The 19,902-nt window shown below is 46.2% G+C and overlaps 1 long non-coding RNA gene across 1 annotated transcript in view; it reads left to right on the forward strand.

The window, feature by feature from the left end:
- The window catches only part of LOC127009091 (uncharacterized), a 101,895-nt gene that overhangs the window by 5,228 nt on the left and 76,765 nt on the right, over positions 1–19,902 (forward strand). Inside the window, exon 2 of the long non-coding RNA XR_007761578.1 lies at positions 3,104–3,386. This is a non-coding gene — a long non-coding RNA (uncharacterized LOC127009091). The remainder of the gene's footprint in view (positions 1–3,103; positions 3,387–19,902) is intronic.

Consider the following 19,902-nt stretch of genomic DNA (forward strand, 5'->3'; position numbering starts at 1 on the left):
AAAAGGAAAACATGATTAGAAGCAAAGAAGAAGAAATAGTTGGAAGAAGCGATGAAGGAAGAAGATAGAAAGAAAAAGAGCAAAATAAAAGAACTAAAAAGAGAAGAAAAAGAAGTTGGAAGAGGATGTGGGTGAAGAAAAATAGGAAGAGAGAGAATGGCGGAGCTGGATTGTCTTCTCTCTTCTTTTTCTTTTGTTTTTTGTCATCTTTCAGGAAGGGTTCGAGCAACTTAGTCCACGTGACTTACCTTGATCTGCCAAAGCCTCAGATTTGTTCCTAGTGACCGCTCTTCCCCTCCCTCTCCCTGCTCATCCCCTCTTCCTCTCTATTCCTTCCCTTCCATCCTCTTCTTTTCCTCGTCATTTCCCCTTCTTATCCTTTCCTCCTCCTTCCTATCTTCCACTTATTGTTCTTAACTTCTCCACTCTGTTTTCCCTTCCTCTCTATTCCCTCCCTTCCATCCTCTTCTTTTCCTCGTCATTTCCCCTTCTTATCCTTTCCTCCTCCTTCCTATCTTCCACTTATTGTTCTTAACTTCTCCACTCTGTTTTCCCTTCCTCTCTATTCCCTCCCTTCCATCCTCTTCTTTTCCTCATCACTTCCCCTTCTTTTCCTTTCCTCCTCCTTCCTTTCTTTCACTTATTGTTCTTAACTTCTCCACTCTTTTTTCCCTTCCTCTCTATTCCCTCCCTTCCATCCTCTTCTTTTCCCCATCACTTCCCCTTCTTTTCCTTTCCTCCTCCTTCCTTTCTTTCACTTATTGTTCTTAACTTCACCACTTTTCCTACCTTCCCTTCCCTCCCTTCCATCATCTGTTCTTTTCCTCGTCACTTCTCCTGCTTATCCTCTCCTCTCCCTTCCTTTCGATCACTTATTGTTTTTAACCTCGCCACTTTTCCTACCTTCGCTTCCCTCCCTTCCATCCTCTGTTATTTTCCTCGGCATTTCTCCTATTTATCCTTTCCTCATTCCTTCCTTTCGTTCCTTTCATCCTTACTTCTTTTCCTCTCCTCCTCTCCATCCCTTCCATCACCCGTGCATTACCTCCTCCTTCTCCCTTCCTCTCCTTTCTTCCACCCTCTCTTTTCCACCTCCACTCATTCCTACCTCTCCTGTCCTTAGACCCTTTCCTCTCCTCTCCTTCCAGCTCCATCTTGCCCCCCTCTCCTCCTGTTACCAGGTGTTCCCTTATCACAGGTAGGCACGGGAAGGAAAGGTATCACACGCACTTCATTAACCACAGAAAACAATAATTATTCAACCTTCATAAAACTCACCACCATCACCACCACCAACAACAATACCATTACTACCAACACCATCCCAAAGAAACATTTATCTCGTTTTCAGCATTTTTGAGCAGGTCAGGATCCAGCACTCCCCCAGCATTGTGTTCGGGCAGTCAGCGCAGTGCAAACCCTTGACTCTGCAATACTCATGAGGGGGGTGGTGAGAGAGAGAGAGAGAGAGAGAGAGAGAGAGAGAGAGAGAGAGAGAGAGAGAGAGAGAGAGAGAGAGAGAGAGAGAGAGAGAGAGAGAGAGAGAGAGAGAGAGAGAGAGGTGCAAGATGGTCGGGGGGAGGAAGGGGGGGAGAGGACTGTATTTACCTTTGACTCCAGGTATGCAATTAAGGGAGTGTATATGATGTTGCCTCACCTGGGACTGTATTACTATTTCACAGGTGTCGGGGAAGGAGTATTATACCTGCCCGTTGTCGTGTTGTGCTGGTTAGTGTGTGTGTGTGTGTGTGTGTGTGTGTGTGTGGAGGGGTTGTTTGTGGACGTGTGTGTGTGTGTGTGTGTGTGTGTGTGTGTAGGTGTTGATTATTTATTCACCTCTCTCTCGCCTCCTCCTCCTCCTCCTCCTTTTCATATACGTTTCATCGTGCCCTGGATTTTGTTCCTGATAAAATCGCATCCAATAACGTCAATCCACTCGAGGAAAATAACTCACTGAGAGAGAGAGAGAGAGAGAGAGAGAGAGAGAGAGAGAGAGAGAGCATGTTTACGATTGCCTCTAATCCCTGGTGGTGGTGGTGTACACGTAGGTTATTGGTGGCGGTGGTGCTTCATCGAGGGTGTTTTTTTGTTTTGTTTTTGGCCATTAACCGATCGTGGCTATTAGGCCAGTTTAATAGTTAAATGACTTTTTTAAATGTATTTTCAGGTTTTATATCTTTATTTAGTTTTCAGTTTTATTTAACATCCTAAAGCATACACACCATTCACTCAACCATTCATACATACATACAGTGCACACAGTGTTAGTATTGGGGCCTATCTCAAAGCTGTGTTAGTAGGACAAGGGACGTGGGGAAGGGGGTATATACATACACTAATATATATATTTACAATATTGGTACATAACAGTGTACACCATTCATACAGCATCCGTTACGTTCAGGCATTCACAAGTATGCGCTAAGAAATTATAACGATCAACAAAAAACATGAGGTGAGGGTTGTGGTGGTGCCGGGGACTGGGGTGAGGGTGGCTGCCACCTGCGTTTACCTTCCCTCCGTGAGTTAAGGCCGGGATGAGCCGCGGAGCCTCAGCCTTCACGCACAGCTGCTCGACGAAAGTTTTTTTTTGTTTTTTTTTTGTTTTTTTGAGGAAGGGGGGACCTCTGGGGTTTCTCGTGTGCTTGTATAGAGGATTATTTGAATTATTTGTCAGTGTTTGCTCGTATATTAACAAATCAATCGCATATTGGATCGAAAAATATACATGTGTTACATAACAGTTCCAGGGTTAAAATGACTTGCTTGGTGTGTTGGTAATCCTGCAAAAAGAAAGAGTTTTCATGGTGCACATGTTTGTACCGCAGTGAAAGTGGGACGGAGCATTTTGAGGTGCTGCTCACACTGCAGAGAAGGACGGTGATGCTTGGTGTGTTGGAGACGCTGTGAGGAGGGCTGGGAAACTCATTACTTGGGAGGACGATGGCGTGTTAGCAGCACCTGCCTTGTCTAGGCCTCTTACAGACTCCTTAGGTTATCATGCAATAAAGTGAATAATTTATTTCCTTATAAATCATTATCTCAATGTCTAGCTTTTATTCTCTCAGTTGCCATGTGACTCACTTTTCCTCTTCTTTTCCAGGACCGCACCGTGGTGAGGCGCCTGACGCTGCCTCTCGCTGCAGACTCAGTGGCGGGAGACCGTAGTGTTGTGTGAGAGCGGTGGTGAGCGGCGCGTGTGTAGTGTGCGGTGCCCTCGAGGCCCGCTGACTCGTGTGTGTCGTGACCTTGTGTGTGGCGGTGCCCTGACTCTGGGCAGCCCTTAGCCCCGACCCTTCGTGCACACAGGCGGACTGGCGGATACTGAGCGGGCTAGTGCGTCCACGCCACCTCTGCCTGTCCCTCCCCTGGACTCCTAGGCAAAGGTACGTGATTCTCTTGTTTGCCGGGTGTATGTTGCGGATGTTGACGTAGACACAATATTACTGTCGTGCTGCTGAGAAGGTTTTTGCAAAGCTGTGCAAGTCCATCATCACGTTTCCGTTGGTCCTAAGCGGGAAGATGCTGGGGAAAATATGCAGATATCTATCACATGAAAATTTTAGCTATGAAACTTGTAATCACGACCCAGTGATGGTGGTTGGAACGAGGTCTAGCCACCTATAAACGGTCGTTCGAGGCTCACAGTCACCTCATATTGAGGCAAAACGTCTTACCGAAAACTGGCGTGATCGGGCTCAAGAGTTTATGCTCCCCTCGTCTGTTTCTCTCCGAAGTTTGAGGTTGGGTAAAGAGGATAGGAACGGAGAGGATGGAAGAGGTTGAAAAACGAAACTTTACTGGTTATGAAAGAAAGTGTCCATAAACATTCTCAGTTTTTATGTCTCCGCTCATTTTTCCACTCTAGTTCTTCTTCCAGTATAAGTACTGATTGGAACGGTGCGTACAAACTAGCGAACATACGAGTATATAAACAAAGAAGCTGTAACCGACGTAATGTTTTGACCGTCCTCTTCCATATTGTTCATGGTCATCACACACACACACACACACACACACACACACACACACACATGTACGAGCTAATGGCAGGTTAATTAAGGCACCGGGAACCCTACCTGACATTCAGTCGTCATTATTTGTTTGTTTGTTCTTGTTTGATTGTTGCTGTGTGTAGTTATTATTATTATTATTATTATTATTATCATTATTATTATTATTATTATTATTATTATTATTATTATTATTATTATTATTATTACTATTATTATTAGTGGTAGTAGTAGTAGTAGTAGTAGTAGTAGTCGTGCACCAGTCAGTAGCAAGTATAATGAGCACGTGTGTAGTAAGTCATCATAGTCATCATCAGCTGGTCTTTATCCTTCCCTCCCACGTCTCACCTTGCCCTGAATACCTGCCTCGTCGTCCTTCATTATTCACAATCGCATAGCATCGTCCACCCGCCGACCTACAACCAACATTACATAAGACACTTGAAGACAGACTGATCACCGCCATAGAGTCATCCAGGGACACGAACGGATATTTCTTTGAGGGATGAAAACCAGGAGATAAAATTGGATATAAGTTTAAAAGTCAGAGTGAGAAAAATATAGGGCGTTCTGATGTACTATTTTGGAGAAGAGGAGTGGGAGGAATAGGAGGAGGAGGAGGAGGAGGAGGAGGTAGGAGGAGGAGGTAGCGTGGGGGTAGTGTCAATTGTGGATCAACGTGACATTTCAAAAATAGACCGTGTGTGTGTGTGTGTGTGTGTGTGTGTGTGTGTGTGTGTGTGTGTGTGTGTGTAAGAGACAGATAGAAAGACAATCGCACCAAAAAAAATACAAAACCCAACTGAAGAAAAATATGAAAAAGAGTAAAACAAAAAAAAGTAAGTGGAGGAAAAAGTAAACTTAGATACTGACACTACTCCCTTCCTCCCTCCCACCCCTTCCTTTCCTCCCTTTCCCTTCTTCCCTTCCCTCCATTTCCTTTCCTCTCCTCCTCCCTTTCCTCCCATCCTTTCCCTTCACTTCCCTCTCCTTCCCTCTCTTCCCTTCTTCCCTTTACTCCATTTCCTTCCTTCTCTTCCCTTCTCTCCCTTCCCTTCACTTTCCTTTCCTTCCCTCTCTTCCCCTCCCTTCCTTCCCTTCCCACCCTCCCTTCGTCTTCCTCTCTCTGGTTCTCCCCTCCCTTCCCTTCCTCCCTTCTTCCCTTTCCTCCATTTCCTTCCTTCTCTTCCCTTCTCTCCCTTCCCTTCATTTCACTTTCCTTCCCTCTCTTCCCTCCCTTACTTCCTTTCCCACCCTCCCTTCGTCTTCCTCTCTGGTTCTCCCCTCCCTTCCTTCCCTTCCCTTCCCTTCCCCTGCCTCCTTCCCTCCCTTCCCCTCATCCTCCTCTCTCTGGTCCTCCTCCCTTCCTCTTTTTCCGCCTTCCTCCCCACAATCTTAAGTGACTTCATCAACGCAACGGCAAGATTTTTTCACTTTTTTTTCATCTTCCCTCCTCCTCCTCTTCAGCACCTAACACCTCCTCCTCCTCCTCCTCCTCCTCCTCCTCCTCCTCCTTCCCTCTCTCTCCTCCCCTTAATAATTCTTCCAGTCCAGTTCTTTCCCCATCCTATGACGTTTTTTCCTCCTATTCTTCCTTTTCTTCCTTTCAACTTCATCATACGTTTTTAAGAATGATATACGAATAAAAGGAAAGATGTATAGAGATGAAGCAAAGGAGAAGAAGAGAGTCAGAGGAGGTAGGATGGAATGGAGATTGAGATAGAAAGAAAATGGGAGGAGGAGGAGGAGGAGGAGGAGGAGGAGGGTAACAGGTGGCACGGGTGGAATGTGGAATTGATGCCTCGTGGAAAACCCCAAAAAAGAAAAAAAAGAGAGAGAGAGAAGGAAATGTGCGCTGGAAAATATCAGGAGGAGAAACGTGGAAAAGGAAAAAATGTAAAAAAAAAGAAAATAAAGGAAAGGGTCAGGGAGGAAAGCATCGGAGGAGAAAAAAACATCTGAAAGCTCTCGTATTTTCGTGCCAATGATTGTATTTTTTTTTTTTTTTTTTAGGCAGAAACTCTTGCCCTTTCACGTCCGAATTTTATAGGGGGTGGGGGAGGAAGGGGCAGTTGTGTGCGTATGTGTGTGTGTCTGAGAAAAGGGAAAAAAAAAAGAAGAGAAAAAGTATGAAAAGAGAAAGAAAAAGAGAGAAAAGAAGAAAGCGATGAACAGAGAGATAAAGAAAAAAAGGGATGAAACAAGAGAAGAGATGAATGACCAGAGATAAGGGATGAAAAGACCCTACACATCCCTACACCATTTCTATACCTCCCGTACACCCCTTTACATCCCCCTACACACCCTACACCTTTTCTATACCTCCCCTACACCCCTTTACATCCCCCTACACACCCTACACCTTTTCTATACCTCCCCTACACCCCTTTACATTCCCCTACACACCCTACACCTTTTCTATACCTCCCCTACACCCCTTTACATCCCCCTACACATCCCTACACCTTTTCTATACACCCCTTTACATCCCCCTACACATCCCTACACCTTTTCTTTACCCCGCTCTACACCCCATTTGCATCCCCCCACACCCCCTCTTTACACCCTGCGCAATATACTAGATACAAGCTGTCCGGGAGACCTGTTTAAAAAAAAAATTGATATATGAATAGGCCTAAGCGCAAAGAAGATTCATCCACGCATAACAAAAGAGAAACGCTTCAGAAAACACACGGGAAGGGGGAAAAAATATTGGAAATGCCACGTAACAGAAAAAAAAACAATGATTAACTAAAACCTAAACCTAAAACTAAAACCACTAATCATGGAAAAATGGAAAAGATAGGAATGCCGAGAAAAGTTAAAAAGAGAGAAAAAACTGACTTTCCAAGCTATTGAAAGTTTAATTGCCCCACCACTCCTTGTTACGTGTGTGTGTGTGTGTGTGTGTGTGTGTGTGTGTGTGTGTGTGTGTGTCTGGAACTGTGCCAGAAAAAAGTTTTATTCTTGGGCCTCGCATCCTTAACCTCCCCCCTCCCCCCTCCCCTCCTCCCTTTCCCCTCCCCTTCCCCTCCGCTCCATTTCGCTTAAAAGGGGGTCGGGGGGGAGAAAGGGGGGCGTAGAGGAAATTATGATGATGGAAGAAAAAAATCCTCCTTTTAGTATTTTATTCACACATTTTCTTTATTCTTTTTTTGGTTGGTTGGGAGAGAGAGAGAGAGAGAGAGAGAGATCAATTACTTTCACACACACACACACACACACACACCACCACCACCACCAACACTACCACCACCAACAACAACAATGCAGCGTAGTTACCCGGAACTCCACCTCTGTAAACCTGCTGCATAAATAACCGAAAAACCTTTGAATCCGGAAATGTGTAAAAAAATATAAAAAAAGAAAGCAAAAGTCACTCAATAGCCTCCACCTGTTGGCCAATTACCTGGGTCTTAGCACTGTAACAGGTAAAAAAAAATGTGTATGAATTTGTTTTTTTTTTTCTTTTATTCAGACCCAGAGTTCACGAAATTGCTTGAATGATACTAGTGTGGGTCTGATTTTAAAGGTACACATATGTATTTTTGACCAGGAAGGAAGGTTGTCGGTCTCATAAGAAATTAGGGGTTAAAATTGAGAGGCTAAGTTACCCATAAAGAAAACGAAGGGGAATGGAAAAAAAAAACATTACATAGTTGATAGTTAAGGAGAAATCGCGCCTTACTGAGAACAAAATAATGTTCGTACAGTGTTGAAAAAAAAATCAGTATCACAAAGTTATTATTTTAGAACGTGTACAGCGCTTTTTTTTTAACACACACACACACACACACACACACACACACACACACACACACACACACACTAATTTCACCGTTCTTTGCTTTACTCTGACCTTGATGTTAATACTGGTTTTTGTCGCCCTTCGCTGGTTTCGTGACACTGGAAGCAAATACGATTAAATACAGACGAACGAACACCGCTAAGCATGTGTGCCGCGGACTGTGCTGCCGTGACGGACGAGTGATGACGAACTGGGAACGAGGAGACAGAATGATGAAGGTTCGTGAGCAACGTTACTAGATTTTTTTTATAGCAAGAGAGGAAGTTCAAGAAAAAAAAGGAAAACAACAATAAAATAGGTTTAGGAGTTGAATATAAAAAAAAAGAATTACGATCTCGGCTTCGACTCCAGGAGATTTTGATTTTGCGACTCCGACTACGACTCCAGGAAATCATGAGGTTGCGACTTCCACTCCGACTACGACTCCAAGAAGTCATGAGGTTGCGACTTCCACTCCGACTCCGACTCCAAGAAATCATGAGGTTGCGACTTCCATTCCGACTCCGACTCCGACTCCAGGAAATCATGAGGTTGCGACTTCCATTCCGACTCCGACTCCGACTCCAGGAAATCATGAGGTTGCGACTTCCATTCCGACTCCGACTCCGACTCCGACTCCAAGAAATCATGAGGTTGCGACTCCGACTCCGACTCCAAGAAATCATGAGGTTGCGACTCCGACTCCGACTCCAAGAAATCATGAGGTTGCGACTCCGACTCCGACTCCAAGAAATCATGAAGTTGCGACTTCGACTCCGACCTCGACTCCGACTCCAGGAAATCATGAGGTTGCGACTCCGACTCCAACCTCCTCCCCCTTCCCTTCTTCTGCCGTATACTGTGGTAGGCAAATTAAACCCCGCCACACCACACACCACACCACACCCAGCCACACAACATCACATGTAGCATAAAGGAATCGGAGTTGGAGATATTTTTACCGACTCCGACTCCGGCCAAAAGTAGGCGACTCCGACTCCGACTCCGGTCAAAAGTAGGCGACTCCGACTCCGACTCCGGTCAAAAGTACGCGACTCCGACTCCGACTCCGGTCAAAGGTAAGCAACTCCGACTCCGACTCCGGTCAAAAGTAAGCGACTCCGACTCCCCGTCAAAAGTAGGCGACTCCGACTTCGACTCCGACTCTGATTCCGATTCCGACTGCACACCCCTGCGAATAAAGCCCGCTAGCCGCTGCTCCGATAAAAAAGAAGAGTGGATGTCCGGAAGAGGTCAATTTCCGAAGAAGAGGTGCCTCGATACTCTCCTCCTGAAAGACTGTCGTACTCAGCATGTTGTACTTGTCGGTTTCAGATCCCATACTGTCGCCCACACACAAACAACGGTATCCAATTAAAGTTACTGTTAAAACCGTAAATTATTGATGTTTTTTTTTTTTTAGTAGTTATAGGTCAGAAACCGTAAAAATACAATGTGGTGAGTCCGATGATCTGGCGGCGCTGTTCAAGGGGAGTATCAGGACACCTCTCGAACAGTTTCTGAATAACCTTTTGGAAATCACTACCACTTTTCCTCTTTGGGGGAGTAGTAGTTTTGCTAGCTTTTTCACGTTCTTATTTTGTTTGTTTGCCCTTGACTGCTTCCTTTCCTGTAAAAAACCCTCATCTTTGATACCTTTCATTAAAATCTGGAATAGGTTTTCTCTTACGCTGTTTATTCTATCACACGACTTCGGCTCTTTGAAGATTAAGTGGCAAAACACATGCCCTAAATTCGAATCTCCTTTCTGGCAATATGTTTTCTTTCTAGGAACAGCAAATATCGACTTAACACGAATATCAGCTATTCAGCGATAGGTGTGATCGCTGTACATGCTAAATATTGTATGGGGCCTTCAGTAATACAAGCTGAATACAGATTGAGACGGTTGAGCAGGTAAATAACGGAACCAGGTGTACGCAGACGTGTATACTAAACCATGAGGAGACTTATTATAAGGCAGAGGACAGGTGGACAGACATGACAACTTTATATGTTCAAATAAGCAAGTTCAGTAATACAAGTGGAGGCAGTGTTTATTCAGGCAAAGGAGGGAAGGAACCAGGTGAACTTAGTCAGGTGTATTAACCCGCGGACAGACACATTACAAGGCAAGGGACAGGTGACCACACAGGACCACTTTGTTTGCTTAGATAAATACATTCAGTAATACAAGTAGACCCAGTGTTTATTCAGACAGAGGAAGGGAGGAAGCAGGTGTACTCAGCGAGGTGTATGAACCCGTGAAGAAAAATATCGTCACCTTCGTAAAACAAAAAACAAACTGCATATTTTTTTAATTTTTAAAAATCAAAAAAAAAAAATTGTCATTATTATTTGACTTAGATATTTAAAGCAGAAGAGAAAAAGAATCCAGAAAACACTCAAACCCTGAATGGCGAAGGGACTATGCAAAAAAGGGCACAAAATGATGAAATTGATGTAAAAAAAAAAACTGAAATCACTGATAAATGACGTAGGCAATTATTTTATGAGGGTGACGATATGGCAAGGTAAAAGACAGGTGACATGCGTGCGCCCATAGTTTTTTTGTGTGCTCAGATACATAATACAGGTTGATTTAGTGCTCAGGTAAACACTTCCAAGTATGACGGAACGAGGTGTACCCAGACATGTGTATTGACCTGCGAACAGACACACCCGAAGAGGTCAAGGCCGCGTGGATGGAAACTCGTGCAGACTGACATGCAAACACAGGCGCGACTGGATACTTAGTGAACACGAACATTTTCTTCTCCATCTTTTAGTTCAGGCGGAAAAGAAATTCAAGGGAGTGCACGGAAAAGCCGATCGACAGACAGACATATCAACCGAGGGATAAATGACTCAAAAAATAGATAAAGAGGCAGATAGATAAACAACCACATAGATGAACACCCAGAGATAAACAGGCAAATAAATATACAAAGTGGATAGCTAGATAAATAGATAAAAGATAGATAGTTAAACAGATAGACATACAAGTAGATAGATAAACAGGAAAGCAAACAGGCAATAAAAAATAATAAATGTGAAAGAAATAAAAATGTCATACAACCCTCATTTTCTCCTCCTCCTCCTCCTCCTCCTCCTCCTCCTCTTACCCCCACCCCATTATGCACCCTTACCTACCTTACCTACATCACCTGTATTGATTTACCAATTGATCACTGTTCTCACCTCCCTTACCTCCTTCACCTTTAATAAATCTCCCCACCTGCCCACAAGACTCATTTTCTTCCCCTCAGATCCCTCCCCTTCCTTCTTCTTCCCTTTCTCTTCCTTCCCCTCCCACTTTCCTTCCTTCCCCCTCCTGCTGTTATTTATGTAGGTTATCGTCCGGTGTGTGTGTGTGTGTGTGTGTCATCTAGCGCACGCACAGAGCACAATTGACGAAGGAAAGTATTTACATAAAGATTCTTCGCTACCAGAGGGACGAAAAGGGGAGGAGGAGGAGGAGGAGGAGGAGATACATGCCTTTCATCTTTTGTGTATTTTTCCTTTACTTTGTTGGGCTTCGTAAAAATATTGTGCCTCAAGAACCGCCTCATCTGATAATATAAGTGGAGTGTGGCTCTCGGGGTACGCCTATAGATGGGACGTTAGGGGTGTGGCTCTCAGGGTGTGGCTCTTGTCGGGTGATATACGTCCGGAATATGACTCAATGATCTTACTCTTCATTTAGGGGTGTGGCGTCCAGGGTGTGGCTCTCAATGTGACTTAATGTAGCGTCCAGAATTTAACATGATTTTGCATTCAGAGTTTGGGGTCCAGGGTGTGGCGTCTAGGGTGTGGCGTCCAAGGTGTAGCGTCTACGTTAAGGTATCTCATGTCGTTCTTAGTATGGCGTCCTAAACGTAATTGAATTTTCCATCTAGGGTGTGTCGTCTAGGGTGTGGCATCTAGGGTGTGTCGTCCAAGGTTTGTCGTCTACGTTAAGGTATCTCATGTTGTTCTTAGTATGGCGTCCTAAACGTAATTGAATTTTCCATCTAGGGTGTGTCGTCTAGGGTGTGGCGTCTAGGGTGTGTCGTCCAAGGTGTGTCGTCTACGTTAAGGTATCTCATGTCGTTCTTAGTATGGCGTCCTAAACGTAATTGAATTTTCCATCTAGGGTGTGTCGTCTAGGGTGTGGCGTCTAGGGTGTGTCGTCCAAGGTTTGTCGTCTACGTTAAGGTATCTCATGTTGTTCTTAGTATGGCGTCCTAAACGTAATTGAATTTTGCATCTAGGGTGTGGCGTTTAGCATATTTCTCAGCGGGTGTGGCGTCGAGGGTCTCGTTGGGAGGCTGTGGCGGCGGCTGCAATGTCCTCCTGGGTCTCTTTCACCACCTCGCGCGGGTCCTTAACTCACTCTATGGCCCCCTCGAGACCACTTTCCAGGGCCTTGATGCATGCTTAGCTGTCCGGACCATGAATGGCTCTCAGTGCTGCAGCGGCGGCCTCGCGAACTACCGTGAAATTGCTGACTATGGAACGATGATTGCGGTGTTAAGAAATGACAACTGTGAGCGGTCTGTCTGTGAGTACTACATGTGTGTGAGTGGTCTTGAGTCCGTAGTGCCCTTAAGTCTGTGAGTGCCCCGTGAGTCTGCGAGTGTATGAGTCTGTGAGTGCCCTATGTCTGTGAGTTTCTGTGTGTCTCTGCGTTCCCTTTGGAGTTTAAAAAGGAAGAAAGAAACGTATCCAAAGGGTGAAGCTACGCACGGTGATATAGATCCTCCTTGATGTTTGTATATGTCTGTTTGTGTTCACGTTTATGTATAGGTCAGTTTAGGAGGAGGATTCCGTGGGTGTTTTCTTTCCTCCCTCTCTTTTCTTCAACTGTCTCCTTTTAGCAAGTCTCCCATGGCCTCGTCGCGTCTTAAGGCAGCACCAAGCGGAGGAGGATTGTGCTGTTAGTATGTAAACAAACTATTGGCGGGAAGAATCCAATACCCAACACGCATGATTAGATTGACTCCCCTCGATTGGCGCTGCTACACCACACACACACACACACACACACACACACACACACACACCCTGCCAACGAGCACCTCTTTAAAACCTCTGCTTTAGAGAAAAAGTTTAAAAAAATGTATATACCCGTACATCCGTTATTTATACGGCTGAGGTAGGAATATTAAAAAGCCCTCAATAATCCTCTCCTATAAGAAAAAAGTTAAGGGAAAATTATATACGTGTACATTCGCTGTTAATTTCTCTCAGGTAGGAATATTGATAAGATTTTACCTGCGTGCGTGCGGCTTCTGAACATTCACTAACCAAGTCATCCGCCAGCCAGTTGACCACTACCACGAACTCAGCCACTCACCCACCCCCTGCCACACACTCACCCATCTGCCACCTCTCACCAGCTAACTAAACCTCCAGCCAGTCAACAACTACCACGAACACCCACTAGCTACCCACTTCCCACCCACCCATCTACCCACCTCTAACCCCCCATCCACCCACCCGCACACACACACACACACACACACACACACACACACACCAACCAGCCCCAGCCAGCCAACCACCACCACCACCACCACCCCCTTTGAATTAAAGTTCTCGCATTTTAAATCGCACAAATAAGAATAGTTGAGTCCATTACATTTTTTGAGCTCGAAAGTTAAATTAATATGTATTTCATTTGCAGGGGCTTTCATTTCCTCCCCTCTCAAAGAAAACCTAGTTGTTTTTAGCACGTGACCTGAGTGCGACGCAAACCACTCCTCTGCTACACCTCCCTTAGTATTTAAAGAAGTCCACCAGTAGCAGGCGGCGGTGGTGGTGGCGTCGGCGGACTCGTGTGATTAATGAAATACTTGGCGGGTGTCAGTTCGAGGCGCGGTGAAGCCTCTTCGTGTCAACCACCGAGGGGAAGAATTCACACCACTCCTCTTCTTGTTAAGTTCGCAGAAAAAAAGTTGAAGTTCCAAATTAAGAGATCCCCAAATACCTCATATGCGAAATTAACTTGCACGAATTCCTGAAAGTCTTGCTACCGATTTTTTCACCCTTATAATCAAGCATGATCGAGGGACTTCATGACCACGTTACGGAGCATATACTTTGGTTAGACATACTTCGTTTTTCCTGGGAAGGGCCGAGGACGGAATTAAGTGGTGGGAGGTTAGAGAAGATGTGAAGTTGAAATTTTTGGGACAAGGGCATGGGGGACACACACACACACACAAAAAAAAAAAAAAAATCGCAGTGTGGGGCAGGGCGGGGCAAGACGGGGCATGGTGGAGTGAAGCAGAGCGGGGCGGGGCGGGGCAGGGCGGGGTTGGGGCAGACGACACACATGCGGGCGGACGGGGCAAGATGGGGCGTGGTGGAGTGAAGCAGAGCGGGGCGAGGTGGGTCCGGGTTGGGGCAGACGGCACACACGCGGGCGGTCGGCGGATGTGATCCCAACGACCGGGCGGCGTCTAGTTATAAGTTGGCCCCTCTTTATTCGTTTCCCGGCGCCGCCCTCCCTCAGAAAGTTGTGAAAGTTTGGATATTCTACGCCCGTCACCTCCAGGACTCACCCGCTACGCCGCCACCACCACCAGCACTATCTTCATCACCTCCTCTACGCCTTCAGCATTACCATAACTATCACCATTATCACCCCTTCCACCACCACCACCACCACTGCTGCCATCATCACCACTGTCTCACCACCACCTCCATCACCATTACCATCTTTATCATGGCCACCACCACTGTGACTTTCCTTACCACTATCACCACCACCACCACCACCATGACCTTTATTTCCAAACCAGGCATCACCACCACCACCACCACCACCACCACCGCCACCACCATCCCTCACAGCCACTCACAGACCCCTACCACGCAGACTCTTAAATCTTTCACAATCTTTTTACAATCCATGACAGTCTCCCCCCCCCCCATGCCCCTAACACACACACACACACACACACACACACACACACACACACACACACACACACACACACACACACACACACCTCCCCCAACCATTATTCATCCTCATTTTTTCGAAGTCCTCGACTCTTCATAACACTCCATCATCACACATTCCTATTATGGAGCCCTCTCTCCCTTCCTTCCTTCCTTCCTTCCTTCCTTCCTTCCTTCGTTTCTTCTTTCCTTCCTTAATTGACTGATTGCTTCCTTTCAACTCCCACCTCGCTCTTTCCTTCGTATATTATTCCTTCCTTCCTTCCTTCCTTCGTTTCTTCTTTCCTTCCTTCCTTGATTGCTTGATTGCTTCCTTTTAACTCCAACCTCGCTTTTTCCTTCTTATATTCCTTTTTTTTCCCTCTGTCCATCTTTCCTTCCTTCCTTCCTTTCTGCCTTCCTTCTTTGCTTCCTTCCTTTGAACCAACCTCTCCATCTTTCGTTACTATATTACCTTGTTCATTCTTCCTTCCTTCTCTCTTTCCTTTCTTTCTTTTTCTTAACGTTTACTTCCCCTTTTCCTTCCTGTATTCCTCTCTTCTTCCTCTCCTTTTTTCTTCCCTTCGTACGTCCTTCCTTCCCTCCCTTCCTTCATGTCCTACTTCTATCCTTGCTGCTTCCTTCCACTCATCCCTTGCTATCCTTTATTTTCTTCCTTCCCCTCTTTTATCCTCTTTTCCCCTTTCCTATCTATTTCCTCCCTCTCTTCTAACTGTATTCCCTTTTCTTTTACTCTTTCTTCCTTCTTTCATTTTTTCTTCCTTTTCTGTATTTGTGACCCGCTTTTTTCACCTCCGTTCCCTTTTCTATCGTTTTCTTCCCTCTCTTCTCACTCCATTCCCTTTTCTTTTATTTATTTCTTCCTTCCTTCATTTTTTTCTTCCTTTTCCATATTCAAATTACACTATTTTTCACCTTTTCCCTTTACTATCTTTTTCTTCTGTCTTCTCACTCCATTCCCTCTTTGTTATTTCTTTTTTCCTTCATTCATTTTTTCTTCCTTTTCCATATTCATGTTACACCTTTTTTCCATTTCTTTTCCTTCATGTTTTCTTCCCTCCCTCAGAAATGTCACTTCCTTCCTTCCCATCAACTCTTCGTCATCTCTTGTGGTGAATTTTTTGTTCCCTTCATTTTTTTTCTCTCTCCGTGGCCAATTTTCTCATTATTCTCCCTCTCTCTTGCTTCCACTTTCCTCCTCCCTTCCTTCCTACATTCTTTCCTTACATCAATTTCCTTTCCTCCCTTGATTCCTTCACCCCCGCCATTCGTTCTCTCTTTCCTCCTTCTTTCCTTCATACATTCATTTATTCCTTCATTCTCTCTCTCTCTCTCTCTCTCTCTCTCTCTCTCTCTCTCTCTCTCTCTCTCTCTCTCTCTCTCTCTCTCTCTCTCTCTCTCTCTCTCTCTCTCTCTCTCTCTCTCTCTCTCTCTCTCTCTCTCTCTCTCTCCATTTTTTTCCTCTCCTCTTCGTCTTCGTTATCATTGAGGCATTTCTTCGTTCTTTTCCTCCTTCCCTCCTTCCCTCCCTCTCTCCCTTCTCTCCCTCCTTATTGGTGCCATTTCTCTTATGCCACTGTGGCGGATAGGGGGAGTGAGGGGGAGGAAGAGAGGGGGTGAGGGGGAGGAGGAAGAAAAATAGGGGAGGGAGGGAAGGGAGGAATAAAAAGGGAGGAAAATATAGTAGTCTTCCTTCGATAACACCTCCTCCTCCTCCTCCTCCTCCACCTCCTCCTCCACTTAAGACGTGTTTACGGTCTCGCGTGTTATTAAGGAGGAAGAGGAGAAGGAGAAGGAGGAGGAGGAAGAGGAGGAGGAAGAGGAGAGGGGTCTGTTAGTGTTATGCAGATCCTCGTGTTTGTCTTCCTAATGGGTGGTTTTGCTTCTTCTCTTTTCATCTCATTAGCACATTATTACTTTTCTTTCTGTACCCCGGCTTCACAAGGAGGGAGGGGAGGAGGGGGGGGAGGAAGGAGAGAGAGAAAGGGAGGGGGAAACTGTAGGAAAGACGTATAGGTTGAGGAAGGGGAAGAGAAGGAAGGAGGAGGGAGAGAAGGGGGAAGAGGAAGGAAGGAGGAGGGAGAGAAGGGGGAAGAGGAAGGAAGGAGGAAACTGTAGGAAAGACGTATAGGTTGAGGAAGGGGAAGAGAAGGAAGGAGGAGGGAGAGAAGAGGGAAAAGGAAGGGAGGAGGAAACTGTAGAAAAGACGTATAGGTTGAGGAAGGGGAAGAGATGGAAGGAGGAGGGAGAGAAGGGGGAAGAGGAAGGAAGGAGGAAACTGTAGAAAAGACGTATAGGTTGAGGAAGGAGAGAAAAGAGGAAAGCAGGAGGAAGAGAAGGATGGAGGGAAGGAAGGTGGTAGAAGAAAGAAGGAGGGAATTGTAGGTATGACGTATAGGTTGAGGAAGGAGAAGAAAAGGAAGGAAGGAAGAAGTGGAGAAAGAGAGAAGGAAGGAAGGGAAGATAAGAGGTGTAAGTGAGGTAGGAATGGAGATAAAGTGATGACGGCTTAACGGGAAGAGAAGAGCCATTGATGAGGCAGGAGGAGGAGGAGGAGGGATGGACGGATGGTATAGGACAGATACAAAACACCCCAAAAAAAAAAAAAAAAAAAAAAAACTTGTCCAAAGCTGAAAATTTATGTGGAAAATTGGATTCATTAGTTGCTTTACACGCCTCCCCTCCCCTCCCTTCTTTTTCCTACCCTACCCTAACCTACCCTACCCTACCCTACCCTCCTCTCCCTTTTACTCCCCTCTCCTCCTTTTCCTACGCATCCCTACGTTCTTACCTTTCCCTCCATTACCTTCCGTCCACTTCCCTTCTCTTCCCACCCTCCCCTCCCTTCCCTTCCCTTCTCTTCTCTTCTCTTCCCATCCCTTCCCTTCCCTGTTTCCATCCTCTTCTTCCCTTCCCTACCCTTCCCTTCCCTACCTTCCCCTTCCATTCCCATCCCATCCCTTCCCTTCCCCTCCCCTCCTCTCTCCTTCCCTTCCCTTCCCTCCCTTCCCTTCCCTTCCCTTCCCCTCCTCTCCCCTTCCCTTCCCTACCTATCTTTCCCCTTCCCTTACCTTCCCTTCCGTCCCTTTCCTTCCCTCCCCTTCCCTTCCCTTCCCTTCCCTTCCCTTCCTTTCCCTACCTTTCCCTTCCCATCCCATCACATCCCATCCCATCCCATCCTATCCCTTCCTTTCCCTTCTTTTGCTGTCCTTTATCACATTCAATTTTGCCTCATTTCATTTTTCTTCCCTTTGCCCACACTTCCCATCCCTTAGTGTCTTGAGAGAGAGAGAGAGAGAGAGAGAGAGAGAATCCTCACAGAATAATAGGTTAAAAGCTTTTTCATCAGCATCAGTGGAAGACCCGCAAGACCGAGGGACGCTTCTATAGAGGCTATCTCTCTCTCTCTCTCTCTCTCTCTCTCTCTCTCTCAAGCGAAGTGACAAGAATAGATGATTGGTTAAAATGATGATAACGATGATGATTAAGACGAACCGATGGAAAGACCCTTCCCTCCTCCTCCTCCTCCTCCTACTACTACTACTACTACTACTGCTACCACTGCCACTACTAACAACACACACACACACACACACACACACACACACACACACACACACACACACACACACCTGAGGAAAGCGTTAGGGGTGTCGTCCATGGTCGTAGTTCCCCCGTAAGCTGGGTACTCTGGTGGCCGGGGGGCGGGGTGTTCCTCTAGGGCAGGATGGAGCCCTTCGACGTCGTTTCTTTTAGCTCTGGAACCACCATACCTGTGGATAAAAGGGAATCACGCTACAACAGGCAACACATATTTTTTCCTATGCTGTAAATAAAAACTCCCTCCTACCGAGTTATCTAGCCCACCATCTTTTCTGTCTTTACTTAGCGTGTTCTCTCTCAGTCCTCTTCCCGTCCCGTCTCTCCTCTCCTCGCCTCCCAGTCCCACTCACTTCAAGGCATACTCAGAGGCGAAGGTCCTTGTTACTTGGGGCGGCAGGTGCGGGGTGGAGTTCCTTGTGAAGCCCGAGGACCTGCAGGCACGACCCAGACTGACCTGTTCGTCCACGGCCGCCTGGTCCCGCAACGTCCACTGGTACACGAGGCGCTCCACCCTGATGAAAGAGATAGGTCATATTCTTAACCCGGCAGGTGCGAATTAATGAGAGAAAGTCATCACTCACGCAAACCATTTCATAATATATAGTACCAACGCATTTGTGATCAGTTTACGCAATAATTTGGCCCAGCGCTGGTACACGGTAAAGCCACAAATTTGGCCCGTCGCTGCTACCGGGTTAAACGTATCGGGCTCCCATTACGACTGTTTTTCAAAGCTCCTGAGAAGATTAACCGGGTTGTCATGGGTGGTTTTCCAGTGTATGGCGCAGATGTCCGGTAAAACTATCACTAGCATCACAAAGCAGTCGCTGAGAAAAATAAACGTTATCTTAATTTGTGGGAGAAAGAGAGTTTACCATCTCGAAGAACTAAAGACAGCGATGCGTATGATATATTGGCTAATAGAGGTGATTTGTGTTAGTAGGGTCATAATAATCATAGCTCTGCTCCATTCGTACCGTCATTTAAGTTTCAAACATTCAAGGTAAAGATAATAAAGACAGATGACATGCGCGCGCTCTCAAGACGCTATCAAGAAAGGAACACGCTATTATTTCGTCACGGGAGCCTTGGAGCCTACACGTCACCCTGCACATTCTCACTTCCTTGATTCTTGTTTGTCGCACTCGCTGTCCCCGTTTCACGCTCACTCTCCGTCAGTTTTGAAGTCCCCAGGTCACTCAATCCTTCACTGGCCGCCTCGTTCCTGCTACGGAGTCCCTTTCCTGGCCACCTGAAGCGTCTGAGGAACTTGAACCACTTCTTGAATGGTGGAAAGCCTCGTTTTCTCCCTGAGGCGGAGATGAGACGGCCAGAGGAGCTGAGGGCGGAGAACTGAGGCGGCGTGAGAGCGATGGACGACGGCTTGGGGTTTTGTTCTCCCCCGACGCAGAGAGGATTCACGGTACCCATCAGGATCTCCTTCTTCTCGAGGCACAGGGTGGAGGCGTAGAGGAGGTTCATGCCGATAATGAGGGACACGTTCTTGTTGGGGTGGACGAGGAGGTCGGTGGCGAAACGGAGACCATC

The sequence above is a fragment of the Eriocheir sinensis genome, chromosome 4 (genome assembly GCF_024679095.1).
Source record: "Eriocheir sinensis breed Jianghai 21 chromosome 4, ASM2467909v1, whole genome shotgun sequence".
NCBI lineage: Eukaryota > Metazoa > Arthropoda > Malacostraca > Decapoda > Varunidae > Eriocheir > Eriocheir sinensis.